Below are 25,250 nucleotides of genomic sequence, written 5' to 3'. Positions count from 1 at the left end.
TGAAGATAGTGTTTTTATTTTTTAACGGTGTTACCAACATCTTTTTCCTAGGAAACCACTCTTCAGTCACCCATCACCGCATCACCGTTCACTACGGCCGTTAAAATACGGGCGCCGCTGTCCTAGGAAACCCTAGCTTAAGCCCTGTAAATGCCAAGACTTCCATATTCCCTTCTCAAAATTGTTTTACTCCATCTGTTGCAACAAATTAAGATCTAAAAAACTCCGCGGGCCCCGATTACAAAGGGAAGTTAACAGAGTTATATTCGACTGTCTATAAAGAATAAACTGATATTTGTAAACGAAAATGAGTATATTTGCATGAACATTTAAAATATCTTCGTCGGTAACCTACAATTGAACATGTTTAGAAGAAAAAAAATTATGCATATTCTGCTTTTCATACAGAAAACTTTATTTTTCTTTGTAGATGAAATTGAAGATAAGGTCAACTGCCAACATTTGGACATACTAAAAACATAGTTGAAATAAAAGTCTCTTACATCAGCATGGGCATAATCATTATATTATCCAGTTTTTTTTCTCGGGAACCTGGAGTCGCAGTGAGTGGGACAAGCGTGTTAGGCGTTACACCATAAACGGATGTGTTACACGTGTATTTGTGTATTTAAATTGGTATCTTCGTTGGAGCAGGGTTTATGAAATGGGCAGCCGGATGAGACATTAACCTTAACACATTTCGGCGTAAATCTAGCTAAAATTGGCACTGGGGACAAAATAAAACCAAATCTTGCGAGCCGACTTCCGCTGACAAAACTTTCATATCTTATATTCTGTATGCAACGCTTCATATATATTATAAAATTAGCAAACGAAAGGGTAGACAGAGACGTGTTTCAGAACGTGTTTCTTTTCTTTTGTTTATTATTTTCCAAAATAATATCTTAAAACTTACATGCAATTAGTATTTTTTGCTCCTACAAAGCCAAGGCATGGCTGCGAGTAACATTTTTTTTATTGTTTATTTTTTTTTATATAATTATAACATTTCCTCGGTTCAATGCCAAAGTCGCGAATGTGCGAAAACATCATTTTGAGATATTGAATTTTGAAGTTTAAAACTGGTGTCTTAAATTTATAAAAATAGCTGCACATATAAATAGGGTAGCGAGAATTTTTAGAAAAATATATACATAGATTAATAAACACGATACTTTATATAATTGGAACACATATAATTTTTATTTTTGTGTATTTTATTACTTTATGTTTCTTTTTTATTATATATTATACGATATTATTTATGTTAAAGTAACATGTATTGTTGGCACATATATATACTTTTTATTTGTATAATAATGATTTTTAATTTCTTACATTTGATTAGCTAGGCATTTATAATTAAGTAGCTTTTTAAATTTTTTTATTATTGTTATATTAGTATAGAACTACTTATGCTCCAAAAGATAAAAAATCTCCATTTTAGAACAGGCTGAGCCATGTTAGATGAAGACTATCATAAACAAAGAACACTCCGTTTTCATTTTCTATTCATTAGTTTCATATAGATTCCCTGTTATTAATGTTATTAAATACGTAAACTTTTTTTATGGAATAAATTTATAAAATAAAATAAATAAATAAATATAAAAAGTGTAGCGAGAGATTTTTTTGAAAAATATATGTAGATTAATAAATATAGTACTTGATACAATTAGTAGACATATTATTTATATTTTTGTGTATTTCATTACTTTATATTTGTTTTTACTAAATAATATACTATGTGATTTATGTCTAAGTAACATATATTTTTGGCACATATATAGATATACTTTATATTTGTATAATAAAGATGAAAATTTCTTACACTTGACTATCTAGACATTTATAATTAAGTAGTTTTAGTTTTGTTTTGGTTATTCTTATATAAGTATAGAACTACTTATGCTTTAAAAGATAAAAAATCTTCATCTTAGGCTGAGCCATGTAAGATAGGGACTATTCTAAACAGAGAACACTCCGTTTTCATTTTGTATTCACTAGTTTTATATAGATTCCCTGTTATCAAATATGTTTACTTATGTTATGCAATAAATTTATAAAATAAATAAATATAAATAAATTGTTAATAAACCAGCTTCATTTATTCAACGCCTACGCTAACACAACTTTTACACTGCGGTCACTATGTGAGCGTAGCCATTTTAATCCGGCTACAACTATACTATCTGTAATTTTCTGATACGTAGTATAAATTACATTGATTTGTTTATTTAATGTAAATTAAATGTTATTCTATCTATATTTATGTGATTTACATTTATTTATTTATTTATTTACATAATCCTAGTTTATTAAACATTATTTGAGACATAGGTACGTCTCAACTCCATGGGACTAAAAGTCCTGTGTTGTGATGGTACAAACAATTAGTTGACACAGACACATGGGTATATCATTACAAATATAGGATCATTAAAAACATAATTTTTAATTTATGTTTAGTTTAATATTTTTCATCCCAACTCAACAAATAAATTTGGCGCTGTAGAGTTTGGACTTAGTTCCAATAAATGTTATGTATTAAATAATTTTTCAATGTATAAATAAATACGTTAGCTTTGGAATCATGATCATCTCATCTCATCTCATCTCATCTCATCTCATCTCATCTCATCTCATCTCATCTCATCTCATCTCATCTCATCTCATCTCATCTCATCTCATCTCATCTCATCTCATCTCATCTCATCTCATCGCATCTCATCTCATCTCATCTCATCCCATCCCATCCCATTCCATCTCATCTCATCTCATCTCGTCTCGTGTCGTCCCATCCCATCTGATCTCATCGCATCTCTTTGAATATTTTTTTTTAATTGCCAATAAACTACGGTACCCACTCAGGTGTAACGTAATGGAAAATGTTTTTCGTAATGAATAAAAAATCTATTTAAAATACAAATTATTATGCGTCTTATATACCAATCTGCATTACAACTGGAATTAATCTCTTGGTCATATTGCATTTGCAATTTCAATGTGTTTTACAGAAATATAATAAGTATTATATTAAATTATCTTGACAGAAACGGAGGACTCTGCCAAAATGGCGCTCCATCCATTTCTAAAACTTATCTGTGACACATCTGTAAGATATGCCGACTGTAAAATTTTAGCAGAACGGTCAAAATTCACGATGCAAAAATTTATAAAGACCTCTTCTATAATTATTGCTTATTATACCTATTAAGTCTAAAACTACTGCTAACTTGATTTATGGTTTCACCTTTTTCAATTATGAATTGTGTATAATAAAATATAAATTATCATTAAAACGTCAAGCGAGCCTTTAAAAAATCTCGCTGACTACATTATTAAATTTTAATCAAACATATGTTAAAAAAGAATTAAATTTGTGTTTCTCCGTTCCCGGGCGAATGAGGAATACAGTTATGTTAGGAAAACGGAACAAGAATCCCGGAAAGCGTGGTGATAATACATACATATATCCGCATCGTAGTGTAGTAGTTGACGAGTTCACCCACCATGCTTTTGGTCCGTGAAATATTTGTTTCAATGGTGGTAAAAGTCTTAAAGGTGGTCTGGCAACTAAAGCGCAAGACTGATCACCTTTCTACCCTTTAAAAAAGTAAGCTTAACGCGTTAGATTTTAAAACAGATAGATTTTAAAATAACTAAAATAGATAGATTCTTAAAAGAAGTAAAATAGATAGATTCTTAAAATAACTAAAATGGATTAATTCTAAAAAAAAAAAGTTTATTTTATACCCGAATCTAAACAGGTTAACAGTAAATGATTTTTTTATACAACAAATATAAAGCTTTTATATTTTATCAACGCATTATTTCTCCGACAATTTTCTTTTTGTTTTTTTTATTTTTTAAAGCTTTAAAAGAGTAATCTTCATTCTAGGCTTAGCATAAAATACAAAATACATAAAGACTGTTGACGCATTCTGTCACTATAGCCTCGATATATTTAAATATAGGTGTAAGATGTTGATTTCAAATCTTATGCTATGTCTAAAATGAAGATTACTCCTTTTAAGCTTAAGAAAAAAATAGAAGAAAATTGTTGTCGAAATAATGCGTTAAAAGAAGAAAAAAGATTTTAATTTGTTCTAAAAAAAAAATCATTTACTGCATACCTGTTTAGATTCTGGTATAAAATTAACTTAATTAAGTTTTATTAAGAATCGATCTATTTTAGTTCTATTAAGAATCTATTTTGAAATCTAACTGGTTTAGCTTCCTTTTTTAAATTTTCTATCCAGAAAAATTGCACGTAGAACCAGTTTTCCCACGCTACACTTACTTTTTATTCCCCGTTTCACGTATTACGCCCGCGTGCGAGCGAGATCGCGTAAATCACGTCGGCCGCGCTCGGAACGTAGGAACCGACCCGAAGTCAGCCGCGTCAGTTTCAGTCGCGCCATTGCGACGAATGGACCGTCGTCAGTACTAGCGAATAGACAGTACATTACAAAACAAAAAAAGCGCGCTCACATATTAAAAAGAGCCTAAAATCCCTTTGATATATCGAAGATCTGTGTTTAAAAACATTAAAATCTACGTTAAAAAACGTGGTTTTGCGTACCTGGAACAAAAGTTCTTTGTTATTGTGTTGTGTGGTTTTTTTACCTATGAGGTAATCGCCCGTTAACTCAGATAATTAAATGTATTGTTGTGTGTGATTTCGAGTATTTTCTCTTAATTAAACCTAGGATTACATTGAAGCCCCTTTGGAACCCTGGCCTGTAAGTAATTATCTCATTTTCTTGCTTTGACGTTTGCCGGTATGTGTTATTTTGACCGGTACACAAACGCTTGTCGGTACACATATTACGAGTATGTCCCAAAACCACAGGAAGTTACAAGAAATAAATAAGTATTTTATTAATAACCGCCAGATACCACGACGACACATGAATATTTATTATTACTTCAATGCAAAACGCAAATTAAAATAATATATTTATTGTTACACTTCTATTCCGATCTGACATTTGTCGCATAATTGTATTACCTATGCACAAATTAAAACATTATTTTGTTTTAAAACATATTCTAGTTATTACACGCAAAATAATGACCGATTTTTGCCGATTGGTTAATGCTAAAACGTTGCATTGCAAATAATTAAAACTTGCAATTAATGAACAATCATATTTCGTTTTGACAGATCATGAGAAAAAAACGGTTGACGGTTTAAATTCGCAAATATTTTTTCATACGTCATATTTCTTCCCAATATTACGTAGTTTAAATTATGTTAGAGCAAGGAATATTTTAATTTCACTTTTCATCAGATGAGTATTCTGCGTAAACGAAAAAAAACAGTAGACTATTGAGTTAATAAATAGTAAAGAAAATATCTTAAAACAATAGTCTGTAAGTATACGCGTACATAGGTACAACTTATTTTGTAGGTACAAGAAATGATTTTTTTAGATTATGAAAAAAACAAAGAAATATAATTCTATTTATTTTGTATAATGAAGTAGTTCAGTGCAACGGGAAATGAGAAAGTTCAGTCCTACGGGAAATTGGATAAAATAAATCTTTTCTTACGCCCGGTAAAAATAAAAGCATTAAATAGTACGGTGAGGTTTCTTGAAAATGTATTGAAAAAATAACAAAAAATGTTTAAATTAAAACTAACTACTTTGCACGACGTCACAGTTCTTCTGAATCAACCAACGCTAACAGAGTTTTTATAGATTTCCGGTTTACAGTAAGTCATCTGACTAATCAGCTAAACTCATCGAGAAGTGAAGAGAACTTGAGACGTCACACGTCAGTAATTTCAAAAATACTATCTTTAAAAAATCAAAGCCCTGACAACACAATACATATATTATATTTATTTTTTTTAGTTATTTTTTTTTAGTTTAACAGTCTATTAACAAATAAAATAAAACAACTGAACCTTCTCATTGGATATAAATTATGTTTTCTTGCACGCGGTAAAAATTGGAGCATTTAATTGTACTGCGAAGTATCTCGAAAATGTACGAAAAAATTAATAAAATCGATTTTAATACAAATGAGCGGCTTTTAACTACGTCACAAGTTCTTACGAACCAACCAATGATAGGGTGTTGTGAAAGATTTCCGTATCCCGGGAAGCCAACTCACCGATCAAAAGCGTAGTAATTAGAAAACTACTAGACTAAAAAAAATCGTACCGTGCCAAAAACATTTTAAAAAAAAACTACTGTGCTTCGTCATTGTGTCGTCGAATATCCATATATTATTTTTAAGTATTTATTTGTTTTATTGATAATGGTTCACAAACAATAAACAATACATACGACATTGGTATAATAATCACAATTTGTTATGTTTAAATATTGTTCTTTAATTATATGTGAACACAACATGCGTAAATAAGTAAAAAAAATGTTTATATTTTATTTTTTTTACTAAAATTGATTTGCTTAATTAAATTACATTCATATTATGAAAGTTATGACGCTAAATTATACTAACAGTTTATTACAAATCATTTTACCTAATTAACATAAGGGACTATTTACATTTTATGTGCTGCAGAGCAGCGTTTATTTCAAAATTAAAAAAATACATACAGGAATTTGTTACCCACTAAGTCCAAAGACTTTTCAGTGGGACACATTTTTTTTTTATGACAGGTTTACATTACATTTGTTATATTTATATTTTACAAATTTATTTATAAACAGGCACTATAAAGTATCTAGAAGATATTTCTTCAGTTTTTTTTTTCATTTGAAGATCTTTCATGTTAATGATGGTTTGTGGGAGATCATTGAACAATCTTGGAACAACGCAATTTAATGTTCGCTCTCCGAAGTAATTTGTAATTCGGGAAACAAACAGGGAGCCCTTAGTTTTTAATTTAGTGTTGTGAGTGTGGGAAACTCTTTTTTTATATTCCGGATCAACAAAGTGATCTACAATCAATTTGTAGTCACAAAGTTGTTTTACCGGAAGGACATTACAGAATTTAAAATATACACCTTCACCCATATGTTTCGCCTCACGGATTATACTATTCGGTACAATCCCCTTCAACAGTCTTACCTGAATATCATAAATTTTACCCAGATGAGACAGGGATGATTTGATTTAATACATTGCTTTACAGTTCTCCTATAATGATTATTAAAGGTATCGTTAAAGATATCAATATCAGCATTACTTTCTACATAATTATAAAATCTTAACATACGTGATAATGCATAAATGTCATTGTTGAGTTGTTGAACCTTGAAAATTAAATGTAGGTGATAATATGATATTATTTATATATATATATATATATAAGGCTTCAGGTGCCAGTCCAGGAACATTGAACTGCGTTGTTAAATCACATTGTTGATGAATTATTTATGTCCGCCCTTCCAGGAATCGAACCCGGAACCTCAGGTGTGGTAGTACAAACACTGCACAGCGAGGCCGAGTTATCTCCGCTTGGTTTCATTTTGGTATTTTCACCTGGGAGTATGTAGCCGTCGAGCCAAAAACACCCTTCTAGGACTCTTGGCTATATTTCACCTACGGAACTGTATTCATACGCTCGGACACAAAGTCAAATATTTGTTTCAAATTCGACAGTTATCTCTGGAGAGTCGGACATTTGTATAAGGAGAAAAGACAGTTTAGCATTTACTAAGATTCTGTTCTGTCATTGTTTTATTTGAACCTATATTTAAAACAACATTTGGACAAACTTAAATATTGTAATGAAACCAACTGGTCCAAGAAGAAGTTAAAAATTGGAAAATTGTTTTCAGGCGTTGCCTAGTATGTAAAATAATTCAGTCAGATGAATCTCTTCACAACAATAAAGGTTTCAGCTCTTTAACTTCACTAAAATCAACAAATGGAAGAATTGAAGAAATATGGATGTTCAAACATAGGCAAAATGGTGAATTTATTTTGTTCATTAACACCCAAAAGGCATTTACAAAAAATAAAAATAAAATACATGCTCACATACTATATAATAAACACAGAATATACAGAAAAAATATGTGAAATTAGTTAGAGAGGATATTATAAAAAGTTTTACAAAGTAAAAAAAAAAACAATAATAACAAAGGCATGCAAGAAAAAACAGTAAGCATATAAACAAAAAAATGCAAAAATATAAGCTTACGAAAAAATTCTGTAAAGCAAACACAGTAAATAAAGTGTTACGGTTAGCAAGAAAGACAAATTTAAGTTAAATCAATAAACAAGCAAGCATATATTATCGCGAAAAAAGAATAAATAAAAATATGTATATATGAAATGCGTATTTGCTAATACTACAATGCAATTTGATATAATAGTAAAAAATTAAAAACAAGTATAAGGTAATAAAAATAAACAAGTATTTTTTTTTAATTTATGGAATTGAATTGTCAATAATAGTTTTAATAGTTGTGAATGTTACACAGTGTGTACACAGTGTCACGGAGACTGGACCACTGTGCACGTGCAAACCACGTGCCCACTGCGAGATATCGCGTGATTGGCCCATTTCAAACCACGACATGATAAAATACAATATTGTGGATCGATATTTATTGTTTTACAATTATTTACTTATTTAATGCCTGGCAAACGCGATAACCAGTACACCATGAGACCGACTAATCTCTAGTCGATTTTCTTTTGCAGGATTTTTACCCGAGAGTACTCGCTAAATTTAAATAATGATTTTGATAAAATTATCATTAAAATCTCTTTCGTAAGGTTTCACTATATCTTTTAATCGGATTGTAGTCCCGCGGCTAGGTTGCAAACTCACGGATCAGAGGCCCGAGGTTCGAACCTCACTCTACCCCAATTTGATTTCCCTGATAGTGAGTTATTTACAAGTCGTTGGTCACCAAAATTTTAATATTTTGGTTAATTATTAGAACGCCAATATTTTTTTTCTTCTTTTTTCAGAATAAAATAATAACCGAGTCGTTTTTTTTGATATTTTTATTAAAGTAATTAACTATGGAGTTTTATATTAAAAATAAAAAATGTAAACATTATCAAATTTAAATAGGTACTAACGTCTAATAAATGTCAATCCACTATCATTTTACCGAACAGTTTAGATTAAGATGATATGTGTGAAATAGGCTTTTCTCCGTCGGGTATCACGCGGCTGATTTGTTTATTTGGAAATTCTTGTAATATTGAACAGACTTTAGTCTACTTTCAAAACCCGCTCTCTTCCTATGGCGACCGCAAGGAGGTAGCGGGTTTTGGAAATTAAAGTCTCAAAAATGACATGAGCAGAATGGTGAACGTAACACACGTAATAAGTCACAGTTTAAATCAGGCATTAGCAAAATTAAACGTGCCATAAGCCCTAATAATTCCTTCGTCTTTGAAGTCTGTTCAATTAAGAAATGAAATTCAGTGGAAAAACGGCAAAACGTCGTTTTTCTTCCTGTCGTTCTTTGTCCAATTTGACGTTGACATCATAACAAAGGAATGTTCTAGAATGCGTTCGTTTTTTAAAAAACTCTTTTCAAACTTCCCGCGTTATTTTATTATGATTTTTATTTTGAATTGATTTTGAATACTTTTTGCCTCTTCTTTGTCTTTTTTCAATTCAGCATCATCATTCCCTTCCCACACCTAATACGGCGCGTGCGAATGGTAAGTTGTGTTCAGAAACCGGTCATTGTTATTATTCGATGAAAGAAAAACGCGTTCGTATGATTTCCCCAAATATTTCGAAGGTCAAATTAATTTTCAAATTAATTTTGTCCTCGTGGTCAAACTAAAGAACTTTTTGAACAAACTAAACAATTAAACGTAACTGAACTCTTTAAACTAGAATCTTTAAAATTTATTCATAAATTAGCCACTGATGTAATTGTAGACGAAGAATTAAAACTTGAAAAAAATTGTAGTAAACATGAACACAATACAAGAATATCAGAAAAATATCATATACAATCTTTTAAAACGAGAAAAGGACAATCGAGACTTATAAACCATGGACTGAAATTATACAATAAACTACCAGACAAAACTAAACAAAAGACTCAGACAACCTTTACAAAAGATGTTAAAAATATTATTATTAACAGTAGAATGTGAATTTTAAAAGTGAAAACATTTTGTTAAATGTATGTAACCCGTAAGGGTTTATCAATAAAATTTAAATAAAAAAAAATATAAAAAAATGGTCGACGCTATTATCTACCATGCAAGGGGTCTCGGCTTCGATTCGAGAACTCAAAAATGGTAGGCGAACGCGCCAACCACTTCACGACGAGGCGGACTTATCAGAATTTTTACACCCGATAGCAACCATCGAGCCGAAAACACTCATCAAGGGGTCTGGTTCTATATCACACACAGAAATATATTCATTTTTAACTTTGATATTTTATATCGATTAAGTTGTCTAGAGCGGTGTTGCCAACTCTACCGAATTTTCGGTGGGTCTACCGATTTTGGGAGCAATCTACCGATCTATCAAAATCAAAAGTACGGACATTTAAATAATGGAACTTAGTCTTATTGTTAAATCAAGACCCGAATATTTTAGGACACAAGAAAAAAGCCACTTGTATAAAACCAGAAAAAAAAGTAATTAAAAAATTCCATTGACGAAACAATCATTTATATACAAAGAGGGTCCATATGCATGGCAGTCAAAATTTATAATAATCTTTCTAAAATAATTAAAGAAATAAATTGTATTAAAAAAATTTCCAGAGTTTTAAAAATGTTTCTACAGTATAAATAAATATTTAGAAGACGTAATATAATGAATTGAAATGTATAAAAGTAAATAACGTAAGCAATAGACACTGTAACTTATATTTATTTTTTTACTGTTTGTATTTGCTTAACTTTTTATTTATTTACTTTAGTATTTTAATTTTTAAATTGTTTATATTTTACTTTTTTTAATTACTGTTTATTTTTTGTTCAGTCAGACTGTAAGAAATTGCTAGTGGCAATGAGTCCGCCATTTAACTGTGTATACCTTTGTTTTATTTAAGAACAAATGTTTATTTACTTTTGTTTTTATCAATTGTATGTATTATGGTTGATTAAGATTTTTATTGTACTTATTATGCACTATGTAAAAATTACTGGTATAAGGACGAGTAGAGGGAATTTGATCTCGCGGAAGAAGTCCTACCAGATGGAAAGACCTGGTTACAAAAGCGACTAGCGTCCTGCTTGTCGTGACCAAGAAGAAGAATAGAAAAACAATGGTCAAATCATAGAATTAAGAATAGTCCAGAAGGAACGTAGAATCATATTTTAATACATCGAACTGTGTCCAATAATTCCCCCCTATGCCCTGCTTTCGCCGCGCGCATTCGTGAGGTCGCAGCGTAATGTTGCTTGATGGAAAAAAAAATTATAACACAAATGTAAGGTAAAAAAAAAGCAATCTGTTAATTTCTCTAAAATTTTATTGTGCACGCGGAAATATTGATCGACACAACAGAGTAGATAAGTAAAGGGTCATTTAATAAGAGTAATTGAATTAATGAACTATAAACTTAAAATATAAAACAAATGTTAATTTACATAAAACGGATATTTTCATATCATGTTAAATAATATTTGATGTTTTGAAGATAATATTTTTTTTCATTTTATTTTTGAACCACAACAGGCCAGGAGGCCCAATTACAGTGGTGAATTACATCACAGAACACCCAGGCTTGAGAAAAATCACATTTTATTTTTTTTGTTCTCACCGGAAATCGAACCCGAAACCTTCCGAGAGTGAGTCAAACGTCTTGACCACTACACCATGGAGGCCGCCATAATGTCGGTCAAATGTCCACCACAGAGTCTTTTAATCCGAGATCCAATTTTCATTAATTATTTCATTAGATGAGCAAAGTAGGGTAAAAAAATTAACTACCCTGGCAACACTAACGAAATTTCCATTTTGTTTCTTAGACAATCTGACGGATGGAAAATAATTCAATTTCTCAAAAAGTTATGCATTGGATACTTAAACATTCGTTTGTTAATTACTCATGAAATGTGATTGCATCCTGTTTCTTTAAGATCCTATCAGTTCTACACTTTAAAAGGACACAACGCGGCATAGTGGAATTCAAATCAGGAGTTGCGTACTGAGCGACGTCTACAAAGAAACTAGTGGGTTAAAACGTAAACCTACTCATTTATGAGTAGTTGAGTCGCCTTCTATTTGATGTGCGTATGCGGTTTCTGCACTATTCTTAATTCTATGGGTCAAATATCTATTTATCAAAATCCTCAGCCACCGCCTATCCTCTTAAATTCAGTATTAGTCTATATGGATTTGAACGTACGTAATAGTCGTTGAATTTTGTTTTGCGTCACGCTGTAGTCTGTCAATACGTCCCGTGCGGATATTTTAATAATAAAAAATCAATATTTTCATCATGCGAGGCGTATTGTCGCCATTTTATCTCTGTTGATATTGCCACGATAACACGACCCATTGTAAACACGGCAGACGTTCGATTATATTAGTACGATACGATACGAGATTTACCGACATTTGTCGATATAGTCCATCGGATTAAAAGTAATAAAAAATTATACCATTTATTTTATTAGATTTGATTTATTATGGGTTACAAACAATACATATGACATTAGTACAATAATCACAATTAGTTATGTTTAGAAATTGTTCATCAATTATATTGAACACATGCACTAAAAAGTAAAAGAGTTTATATGTATATATATATTTTTAAGTTAACTAGCTAAATTAAATAATAATAATAATCATAGTTTATTAACAAAATAACAATTACTTTATCTACTAAATACACATTTACTCGTAGATAATAGATTTCTCTAGAAAGGACCATCTCATCATGTTACATTAGTAGGTCTTCTGGCTGTTTTCTCAGTTCGTTTTGTTCAGAGGCACCTCTTATTTATCGCAGAAGTGTTTTATATTTTGGAAGAGCGTATTACGCTCGCAAAGACTTAATCTATTTTCAAGCGTAGAGGTTCAGGACTGGATTTTCCTTGAAAAGAGGGATTTGTGTTAAAAACTCCTTGATGGATTCTAGATTATTTGAGCTTAGTCGTTTAATGTAAATAATATGCTCGTCCTTTTTTTATCTTTTCATGTGGATGTACTATGTGTATCTTTTAATAATGTTGTTGTTTTTTTAACTCTTAAAAGACTGTGCTGAATAATCCCTTTGCAGCCGGTGTGGTAACACAATGTGACCACAAGCATAAGTCGAGATATTTTGAAATGTAAGCTAAAATACCAAATTATTTACAATGGTATGTGTTAAAAATGATATTTATTCAAAGATGTTACATAAAAAATATAAAATTAAAGCATATTTATGCAAAATAAAGTTAGAAATTGTGTTCATTCCTTTTAAAATCCCGCCAGCAAGTGCTACCGCTCGCGTCTGGTTGTCGACTGAATTCCGAATTACATTTACGACTGAATTTAGCGGAAATAGATCAACCGGGAGACTAGAAAGTATGCTTTGCTAATACAACTCTTATTTAATGCAAAAAAGAATATCAAATTTTTATTGCAAATAAATACTAGATTTTATTAGAATAAATAAAAACGCTGTTAAAACATATTCTTAGAATAATATTGAAATAATACCTAAAAAAATAGCAAAAAAAAACTTGTAAGAAATATAATAATAGTACGTAATACGTAATATAATTAAATCATAATTACACATACACAAAAATGACAACGTAAACACGTGTTTTAAAACTAGTTACGAACAAATTTTTTGAACACTTTAAATTAAATAACTTTGGTTAGAACCAAAGTTATTTAGATTTAACGTTAAATAGATTTAACGGTTAAAAAAAGCTTTGAACATACTTTACAACAGTTTGTTATAACTTCAAAAAATATACGTAGAGTTGAAAAATCTTTTTAATGTCATTACAAATCGCTTCTTCAATAAACGCTTATATAAATTATAAAAGCCTGTCCAAGAATTGAGTCAAAACTCTGAAGCATTATAATTACTTAATTAATTTTTTGGGCACCTCAAAACACACAATTGTTTTCCTTTAACGTCGATAAATATTGCAGATTTAGTTTCGACGAGTTTCAGAAAAAACACGTGCACTATGTTTATTTGGGCATTTTTACACCATCCTGTTTTTCTTGTTACATCTTCTGAACTTTCGTGTGTTGGCAATTCAACATCATGGAAATTGATGGTTTGGTGCAAGAAGAGAAAGAACATGAATAGTGCGTTTCTAAAAACATTTCGGTAGCGTTCGTTTGCTTTCGGTGGAATTTCACACACTATGTTTACGTGTATTTACGTTAGAAACTACAAATTGTAAAGCTAACGACCGCGGAAAGAATATTCTTAAACTTCTATCGTTGATTCTCTAATCAGTGTTTTTTTTATCCATAATACAGTTACTTTATTTATATTTAAGTCAAGATTAAAATGTCACTATCTAAATATTTAAATTGTTCCTTTATCCTTCTTCTTTCCTTCCCACCCCCTCTCCGCTCTTCATGGTAAAGTATATATTTTTTAACTAAATGTTTATTTTGTTAATCTTTCTTTTTAATTTTTGTATAAAATTGTAAGATTCAATATGTCCATGTATTTATAATTTTCTCAAACTGAACGGTTTAAGTAGGTAGAAAGAAATTGCCTTAAGGTAATATGCCCGCCCTTACATGTATATATATATATATATATATATATTTATACATATATATATACATATATATATATAAAGTGTCAAATAAATAAAAATAAAGGAGTTTAAACAAGCAATATCCATCAGCTCCATCAAAACTCTAAGCAGGCACCTTCAAGTTTTTCTCATACAAGAATATTATCTTGTTAATTTGTCTCCAATATCCACAACTACTTTTGTAGGGTTGTAGTGAAGTATAATTTCTGGATTTTTCGCTCCCCTCTAAAACGGTTTCTCTTTATTCATTATCATTATCTGATTCTAAAATTTGGTCCCCCCTCAAACTCCTTTGGAAGGCTCATTTTCACTTTCTGTATTTTCACACTCAATATTGTCTTCCACGTCTAATACATCTTCTCTATTTTCCATCTCCATGTTACTTTCATCACTTGCATATTAAATGTTCTCAATTTCTTTGTTATTAAAATTTCGAGACATCGCTCATCCGGGGCAAAAACGACACAACTAACTTTTTTTTTAAAACCGTGATAAGTATGTCACAAGTCTTATAAATACGTGTTTTATCCGGTGCAAAAACGGCAGAATGATAGTTTGACTACAAACTACCAGGGAGCATTTGTGCCAATGAAAAATTTGAACAATTTTGTAAGTACTAGTGACAACAACGCCTGATTTGTAAGTTGCGCGCGGGGACCTGCCGAAAGCGCTTGTGTCTGTGCCTGTGTAGACATAAAGGTGATTGTGACAAACTATTTGTATTTTTTTTTGTGTAACAACGACCCTACTGTGATTTTTCAGGACCACAAAACTGATGGAGGACCATCAGCACCACAAAATATTAACGGAGATTGGATGAGTAATGTCTGTAATTATGACGAAGATTTCTCGCTAACTGATAGTGGTGATGAATTTAAGCCTGCAGAAAAGGAAAAAAGAAGCCTTATATCAACATCAAGCTCATCATCGTCATCATCAAACTGAAGCTCATCATCGAGTAGCTCGAGTACTGATGTATCAATCATACGCGATGAGCCAAATAATGATTAAAGGAACCCTAACTAAAATAATCAACCAATAATGTCAAATAGTATTGAGATTTTTTTTTTTAAATAATGAGATAATAGTCTTTCGATAAGTAAATTTAAATAATAAATATATATTATCAGTTGATCTTATTTTCACCCACAGGTAATAACTTGCCATAATTGTCTAAAAATATATTATCCCAGTACAACAACGACGTAAATATAAGTATTAATATTTTTATTGGTATATTTTAAGATCATTTGAAGTAATTTTTGAAAACTTTTTGCAATCCGTTAACAAATTAACAGTCCAAACTAACGTAATATTCAAAAAAATTGTGAAAATATATTTTAAAAAGTAATTTATGACTATAACAATCTTTAATAAAATAAAATCATATTCACTGCAGTTATGTCGTTATTGCACCGGATGAGCGACATGATAAATTATGTAATGTTGTAATAACTTATATTTACATATAAGGTTTTAATCAAAAATCCTTGGGCACACTTCCACTTATTTGTTTGACCAATTAGCGCTTTCATCCTCTAATGGACATCTTCAGACTGGCGAATATTATACAATGTAAGGATGATTTACAGAAATCAAAATATTATCTTAAGTGTGGAAATGAGTGAAAGTGTACCAATTATTTTTGATTAATAACTTATATGTAAATGTATGTAAATATTACATCATTACAATGAAATTCCATCAAGAATTGTCAAAAAGTAATTTAAATCAGATAAATTGTGAATAAATTGTAGAAACATTTCGGGAACACGGTGTGTTAAATACAGCGTCAGCTCAATATACTACAAAAAACTTCACGCGACTAATGTGTTCTCTGTCCCACAAGTGGTATAATTCTGTATCGTACTCTTTCGGTATTGTTTTCTCGGTCACTCAAGCTCCGCCCCTAACTAATAGTGTCCTTGTCGGTCTTCTGATATGCTATATTCTCGTGCTCTTTCTTATAAAATTTAATAAACCACTTATAATACTGGCATCTCTTTCGTTTGTTTTAATTTATTTTACAAAATGAAGAAAATGTTTTTTAATAGAAAAAGCCCGTGCATTTTTTATAAAAATGTTTCCTTATTTTGGTGTAAAAAAGTCCATATAAAGATTACAAAAAATATGAGTTGGTTATTTAAAAAAATAAGAGAGTTATTAAATGTTTTTTACCCGAGGTAGACATCCGTTACCGCATAGCCACACATGAGTTAATATTGTTAGTCAACTATACAGCTATTGCGTCATAAGCAAAAGGGCAGCATCACGTTATCAATTAGTGAAATATAAGGTAATGTTCTACAGCAAATTTTGAACCATCTTACATCATCAAGCAAACAGCAATAAATAAATATTTCCGTGCGAAAAACAATGTTATGTTTTTTTATGTTTTTAGTGTTTTTAAGAAATAACATAGTATTTCATCATCATCGTCGTTTCCTTTTCGCACCTAATGGTGCATAGGGCACTGCATTAATACACCATTCGCAGCGTATCTTGATCATTTTCTTTACATGAAGGTAAGATGATTAGTCTTACGCTTCAGGTACCAGTCCAGGGACTATGAAATGTTCTAGTGTGAAAACACCCTTTTAAATAAATATTCCACATCAATCATGCCGGGAATCGAACCCGAGACCTCTTGCATGGCAGGCTAACGCGCTGACCATTACACCACGAGGCCGACATAGTATATACATAATCAAAACACAGTTTTATACTTAGAAACCATTGACATACTGTGTTTTTATTTAAAATTATTACTTATAGTTTTTAATAATTTGCGTAATGTTGATCAATACCAAAAACATCGTATCTCAAAATACGATTTTTGCAAATAGCTCCCTTTTTGCTTGAGACCACAGTTTGCTGTTGGTCCTAACTCAACAAAGGACTCAAGTAAGTTCTGTGGAGTTGGAACTTTTGACTAAATAAATTAATGTAAATAAAATAATTTGTAGATAAATCAATAAATAAATAATATTTAACTCGGTACATATGTGATGTCATCAAAAAATATTAATCTAACAATTGGCATCTGTTATATAAACTTTAAGTGATCAGTATTAATTGTCAGGTACCATGCCAGGGTCGCGATTACAAACGCTATCTTCATCGCTACACATCGAGACGGTATAAACTAACATCGATATTTATATTTCTGTGGAAATTCAAAGTATCTTCGTCGGTAACCTGTTATTGAACACGTATAAAAAAAGTAACACATTTTATTTTTTATATTTAAAACCTTATTTTACCTTGTTGATAAAATTAAAGATACACCTTTACGTTCCATTAGAATATGGACCAAGGAACAGTAAAATATTTCAGTGAATGTCCACATATAAAACAAATATTTTATTTCGACCTTGCCAGGAATTGAACCCGGGACATTAAGCACGGTAGGCGAATGCGCCAACAACTACACAATGAAACGGACTTATCTCCACTTGCTTTTTATCTGACAGCACCCATCAAGTCGAAATTATTCGTCCAGGGTCATGATTCTTTTTCAAACACAGAACTGTGTCTTTCGTCTGCATATTTTTCATCTTCTTCTTTTTCAGCCTTGTTCTCTCCACTGCTGAATAAAGCCTCTTCCAAACGTCTCCACTCCTTCCTATTACCTGCTTTTATCATCCATGTTTTACCGGCTTTCGAAGCAATGCCGTCGTCCCATCTTTTTGTGGCCTTCGAACACCTCTTTTGCCTGCCATATTTTTAATAATTTATTAAATCAGTTAGCGTTTATCCTGTAGAAATACGTTTAGTAATATTAATACTGAAAACAAACAATGATTTTAATCGACTACTTTTATTTTTTGAAAATAAAAATAAAGGTTTCGCTTTGTTAATGCATTTCTAAAAGGCCGTTAACATGTGGACAATACAATAGATACGACAATATTGTCTTGTCCCAGTTCCGTGAACAGCCTTGACTGCGCAGGACAGAACGCCCCGGACAATACGAAAATTTGGCTGCAGTTTATTACGAGCGAATTCACGAAAAATTTGATTAGTTTTATACCAAGATGTATTGGAATTTAATTTTCGCAGATTTTTTTTTGGGAGTGACACGTTCGCCACGCGCGATGAGGGAAGTAATCATTGCTCCGCAGATATAGCCTGCGATGTCTCGGGACAATGTTTTTTCATAAAATTTTCTATTTACTCGTTTGCAATGGTCAAGTCCTGTGACAAAACAATATTATATTGTCTACGTGCGTGTAAACGGCCTAAAAATCATGAAAATTCCCAATCAAGGCAAAGTAATAGAGATATATTACTTTTTTTCACTTTTGTTAAGTAATAAAGGTCAATGGAATACTGTCCAGTAATAAAAAATATTTTTTGCTAATCATTAGTAGCTTAAAAAATATTTTTAAATTTGTAATTTTGAATTTCCGCTAAAATGGTAATTGCGTTAACCACGCCCCTAATACGTCACGAATCTTGACGTCACAACTACAATTGCCAAACATGTCGCGTTTTTATAGTGACATGTTTTTTATACTTTCTTTTTTTATGTTATATTTGAAAACATTTCTCCAAAATATCCATATTGATTTTGAAAATACAATGAATTATTTTTAATCCATTTCATATATTGTATCGGTATTCGTAGTGCGTGTTATTTCCCTATTGCCCGACTTTTATTTTTTTTTAAATAAAGTAAATTCAATGAGTAGACTCAAATCAGTGTTTGATTTAAATATTAAGACTGTATAATTCAATACAGCCTTTCACGTTTCCGTTGCCGGTATAATTTGATTTTGCGGGTACTGGCGAATCAAATGATAAATTTGAAGTTGCGGATGTATGGTTGCCTTTGCAGGTATAAAACCTACCTGTAATTCGTGGTTTACGAAAGCAAGTAAGGTTTCCCCCGTGTTTCTATGCCGCGAACGAATGGTATCGAATTATGTCCGAAAATTAACAATCGAGGCAGTAAAAATATTTTATGGGGCCGAAAAGAGAAGGGTCTTGATCTGTGGCCAACTTAATTCGATTTGTTTATCAGATACTCCACCCTGATGCTGCAAAAAAAAAAAAAAATGAAAACAACCTTCGGTCAAAGAGGATTGGCCTACTATTCGGTTAAAGTGTTCAATCTACTTCCATTATCCGTAAGGACAATTAGTCAGTACTCACAGTATAAAATTGCTATTAAGAAATGGATAGTGGAGGTGGGTTGCGCACGGATCGATGAGTGGATCAAGCCAAATAGGTAAAATTTGTGACCTGTTTATGAAATTTGGTCTATATAAATTGGTTTTGTTTTTTATAAATATTTTAGATTATATTTATTTATTTATTTTGTTCATTAACGCCTAAAAGGCATTTACAAAAAATGAAATACATGCTAACATACTAAATAATAAACATAGAATATACAGAAAAAAATTGTGAAATGAGTTAGAAGGGACATTATAAAAAGTAATAACAAAGGTATGCAAGAAAAAACAGTAAGCAAATAAACAAAAAATGCAAAGATATAAGCTTATGAAATAAATTCTGTAAAGCAAACAATAAATAAAGTGTTACCTTAAGGAAGAAAGACATTTTTAAGTTAAATTAATAAACAAGCAAACATATATTATCACGAAAAAATGAGAAATAAAAATATGTATCTATGAAATGCGTATTTGCCAATACTACAATGCAATTTAATATAATAGTAAAAATTAAAAAAACAAGTATAAGGTAATAAAAATAAACAAGTATTATTTTTTTTAATTTATGGAATTGAATTGTCAATAATAGTTTGACGAGCAGCTACAAATAAACTTGATATTGTGGATTATAAGATGGTAAAGAATTGGACAGAATGTCTGCAGCCGTTCCATAAGTGTTACCTAACCTATGCACTATGCAGTCTCGGTATCAATGAATTGTTTTGTTGGTTGGAAGAAGTACTGGAGCAATGAAACAATAAAGTACTCCTAGTGTTGACAGCAGGTACTCTAAAATTAATCAATTAAAGTATTTTTGGTGCGTCAAAAAGAGAGTTTACAATTTTATACAGTACAATGAGATCATTAATAGTTCTTCTTTCAGAAAGTGTTGTTAGGTTAAGCAGTGTTAATAAATAGAAAATATTGTTAATATTGCTTATTATGTTAATGTTAACTAGGTTTATTAGATTGATTACGCTTTTTTTATTATTAATTTTATGTTAATTAATATAAACATTAATAAAAACAACAAACAAACAGTAATTGATCCAATTAACCTAATTATTATTAACATAAAAGTGTTTAAATAAATTAATCCTCAAAAAACACCGATTTTGTTGTTTTTAATCATCAGTAAGTACTCATTTATTATCGTCAAACCCCTATCCACACCTTATGGTGAATAGGGCACTCTAAATAGGAAAATAATTGCAGGGTATCTCGATGTACAATGTAGACGATCTGCCAAATACCGATAATCGGTGTTTAAAAGTGATTGCAAACATGTTTATCACTCGGTGACTAGTTTATTACATTGTATATAAACTATAGTCTTTATCTTGATTAATTAATTTAGCTTGATTAAAATGACAGCTGTCAAACTCATGTCAATAGTGATGGGAAATTATTGATCACTGATCATGTACCCATTAAATCGATTTTATCAGTTTTTTCATGCAAACATGAAACTCTGTTTCCGAAAATTGATATAGAAACGCAAATACAAACCTATTATAGTGTGTTGAATACAATTATTCGCCTAAAAATAAGATATTTATACTTTTTTCATGAACATTATCAAACGAATTATTTTTTTAATCGATCTAATTACATTGATCAATTTGTCCCATCTCTAACGTTTTGTAACCAAATGATGTAACCATGTAAGCACGTCGTTAATAATTAGGTTCATTTTAGTTTTTTTTTAGTTTTACAGCTGATTTTATATATTTATGATGATTTATATGTGAAGAATTGTATAAAAAAAATAAATTAACTTACCTAACATGAATGATTTTTCGTGTGTCAATATAAATCACTCCTTAGACGTTATTACAAAGTTATGTCGTCAGTTTTTCTGACAACTGTCATTCTTATCATGCTACATATATTTTAAGGACTAGCCATTATAATTTATTTTAAAATTCGCCGCTAGGGTTGAAAAAATTCCATGAAATTCGAAACAAAAAGTCAATTGCGCGTATTATATCAAAAGTGTAATTTAGCTAATGTTCAAATGGTGATTTCTTTGTTTTTTTTTAAAGATTTAAAGTTATACTTGTTTCCGCAACTTTAATTATTATGTAAAAAGATGTTCATAATAATCGTTATTGTTTTTCTTTTATTGTTATATTTTTAAAAATTTTAATGCCCGATGTAGCATATTGTTCACGTTCCTAAAAAATGAAAAAAAACTGAAAAAAATAATTTTTTTTTTTTTAAATTTCCTTAGTATTGTGCATCAAAAAACATACAACACAGTATATTTTTTGTTAGAATTACAAAAAATGGGCATTTAAGGGTTGAAGGGGGGATGGTTAAGGTACAGATATTTTTTATTTAAAAATAAAATTCTACTTGTATAGAACTTTATATCCTGTTCCATCATACGCTTTTGATCAAGGAATGCGCGGCTTAGTGGTCATTTCCGGAGGCCTTTTCGGACCATTGGAACAAAGGATGCGAAGATATAGGTACGTTTGGATAAAATCGTTCATTATATACTCGTCTTACCATTTACCTGCGGATGAGAGAGATGATAGGGACATTAGTATGCCGAAGACCTGGCAAAAATAACGTTATTATTTTATTTTTTTTAAATACATTTATATACTAGCGGACCTGACTGACGATGTACTGCCTGAAAGTTGGCTTGCCTGCTATTAGGTGGTTCACAAAACGTTCTTTCGATATTTGAATGTTCGATAAACTATATACTAAGTGATATTTGACATTGAGTTCGGCATTTCGTTTCGTCATTCATTGTGTGACTTCCTGTTGCCCATAGCAACATAATAAAAAAATAGTGCAATATTATCGGCCATATAGTATTTTTCTGTACGTGTGATAAATTACTAATATTCAAATATTTCATTTAAGCCGGTATCTAGGTAGTAATTTATTATTGATTTTCAAAACATAAAATAAATATTTTTTAAATACATAATTGTTTTCGCTAATGTAAAACTCTGCTTTTCTTACAACAGGGGTGCACTTTATTTAGGATTGCGGTTTTCAAAAATGTGTGAAATGTCAGTTAATATTTATTTATATTATATATTCACCATTGTACCTACTTATATTTAAATATCCATTTATTTAAAGGTCTTAGTTCAATGTTGAGGCCATTTTCTATTGGCCTTCAATGCGAGATTAGCCACTCACGACCTTTATGTATGGAAGCGAAATTTGTAATCGAAAAAACAAGGATGAAAGTAGGCTGAATGCTGTCAAAATGCGATCTCTTAGGCGAATGTGTGTTAAAACCGTATCAGAAAGGTGTACACATGTCGAGATCCGTACATAATGTAAGGCTGAGATGAGAATTATCGACAAAATCAAGAAATGAGTGCTGCGTTGGTTTGGACATGTAGAGCGAATGGACGATGAAAGAACGGTAAATTTACGATGCAAATGTCGGTGCATGTAAAAAACGAGAAACAAAACAAAAGACGTGACATAAATAAATCCAACAAAAACTTGAAGGTGAACACGTCAAAGGTCGGAATAATCGGCGCACGTGCATGAGAAGATGTGTGAATGTAGAGGAAGCAAGGTATGTGTGCAATGACAGATTGATATGGCGATCCATCTTCTCTGACTACGAAGAACATCGCGTCATGGTTTTTGTATATTTTTATTATGATTTTGCATAAGCCCTGGTTTATTCCTTCTTATACTGATGAAAACGGTACGCTTTACGCTTACGTAGGATATACAAATATTTATGTAAATGTTTCAGAATACATTCACACGTTCGCATATTAAAATTCGTATATATACGAAATTGGAAAGATAACGTTTTATGAAAAAAGGAAAAAGGGTGCGTGTGAAATGTACGAAAAAGATAAAAGATTTGATCAAAGGTAAGGTGTGAATGGATTATTAAAAATCAATGAAGATGTTCCAAAAGTTTCTGTGGAGTGCGCTTTATAAAGAGATAGTATCTCATTTCTTTAGAAACCAGTTGAATATCTTTACTTTTAATGTATAATGAAATTAAATTGGGCCTTTTGATATTTATTGAAAGAAAGTTTTTTTCAACTTTGAGTGCCATTTTCAAAGAATGGTAAATAACATTATTTTGAAAATTGTTGTAGAGTGGTGTTCGAACCTCGGACCTGAGCTCCGTTAGTCCCCGACATTACCCACGTGCCCATAACTAATTCCTTATCAACATAATTTCTCTTGGGCATGCTTGGGACCGACAGTTTGCAACCCAAGAAGGGATGGGTTCACACTGACCCATTTTTTCCCGAAGAGAGAACCTGGCCATTTTAGACAGTATATTTTTTTATGTTCGTGGTGGTTATCTCTGACAGGGTCAGCACGGACTGTTTTACCTCCGGCTTCCAGAACCAACCTGCCTATGGTTATGCCAATTAGAAGAGCAGTTATGCAGCTGAACATTATCACTTTGGAGATCGACATCTTTTACAACAGTGAAACTTTGTTTAAGAGGCAAATACTCTGAAGTACTATACCTTAATTATATTGAACTATTGCTCAAGGGTTCCTGGGCTGGTATTCCAAACGATCTCGCCGCCGTAGAAAAACCATTTATCTCGCGGATTATTGTTTTCTACGGCCGCGAGAGCTGTTCAGAATACCACCCCTATAGTCCTTAAAATATAGCTTTATTGGAATGACAGTTGTCAGCAAAAGTGACGACATAACTTTGTAGTAACGTCAAAGGAGTGATTAATATTGACACGAAAATCATTCGTATCTGACGTGTTTATTATTTTTTTTATTACAATGCTTGACATATAAATCACCATAAATATATGAAATCAGCTTTAAAACAAAAATAAACCTAATTATTGACGATTTTTTTTACAAAGTTACATCATTTTGCAAAAACGTTAGAGATAGGACAAATTGATCGCATAAAAAAATAATTCATTTGATGTTGTTCTTGAAAAAAGTATTAATGTCTTATTTTTTGTGAATAATTGTCTTAAACACACTATAATATGCTTGTTGTTGCGTTTTTATATCAATTTTCGAAAACGGAGTTTTATGTTTGCGTAAAAAAAATAATAAAACCCATTTGATCGGTACATGATCAGTAATCAGTAATTTCCCATCACTATTGACATTAGTTTGGCAGCTGTCATTTTAATCAAGCTGTATTTTAAGGACTATAGTTTAAAATGTAGTCCTAATATAACGCCTTAAATATTTTGTTAGTTGTAATGTTAAACACAAATTAATTGAAATTGAAATACCAAAGTTTCTCAAATACAATTTGATTTAATTAGATTAGATTTTACTTTTAGTGACATGGTTGTAATATTACAACTCACCGGTTTCCCCTTATTGACTAATTAATCGATATTTGCGTTAAGTTCGTATTGTCATATTAAATGATAAATTCATTTATAGCGTTTCCTGCGTTATCAGGGA

The 25,250-nt window shown here is 30.9% G+C and overlaps 1 long non-coding RNA gene across 1 annotated transcript in view; it reads left to right on the top strand.

Moving 5' to 3' along the window:
• Positions 1 to 4,407: 4,407 nt before the first annotated feature.
• The window catches only part of LOC148284230 (uncharacterized), a 185,889-nt gene continuing 165,046 nt past the window's right edge, over positions 4,408 to 25,250 (top strand). The window contains exon 1 of the long non-coding RNA XR_015825379.1: positions 4,408 to 4,745. This is a non-coding gene — a long non-coding RNA (uncharacterized LOC148284230). The remainder of the gene's footprint in view (positions 4,746 to 25,250) is intronic.

Source organism: Micrasema longulum, unplaced genomic scaffold, assembly GCF_059751315.1.
Source record: "Micrasema longulum isolate JH-2025_06_02 unplaced genomic scaffold, ASM5975131v1 h1tg000139l, whole genome shotgun sequence".
Lineage (NCBI taxonomy): Eukaryota > Metazoa > Arthropoda > Insecta > Trichoptera > Brachycentridae > Micrasema > Micrasema longulum.
Note: the sequence above shows the minus strand (reverse complement) of the source record. Positions and strands in the feature narration are given on the sequence as shown.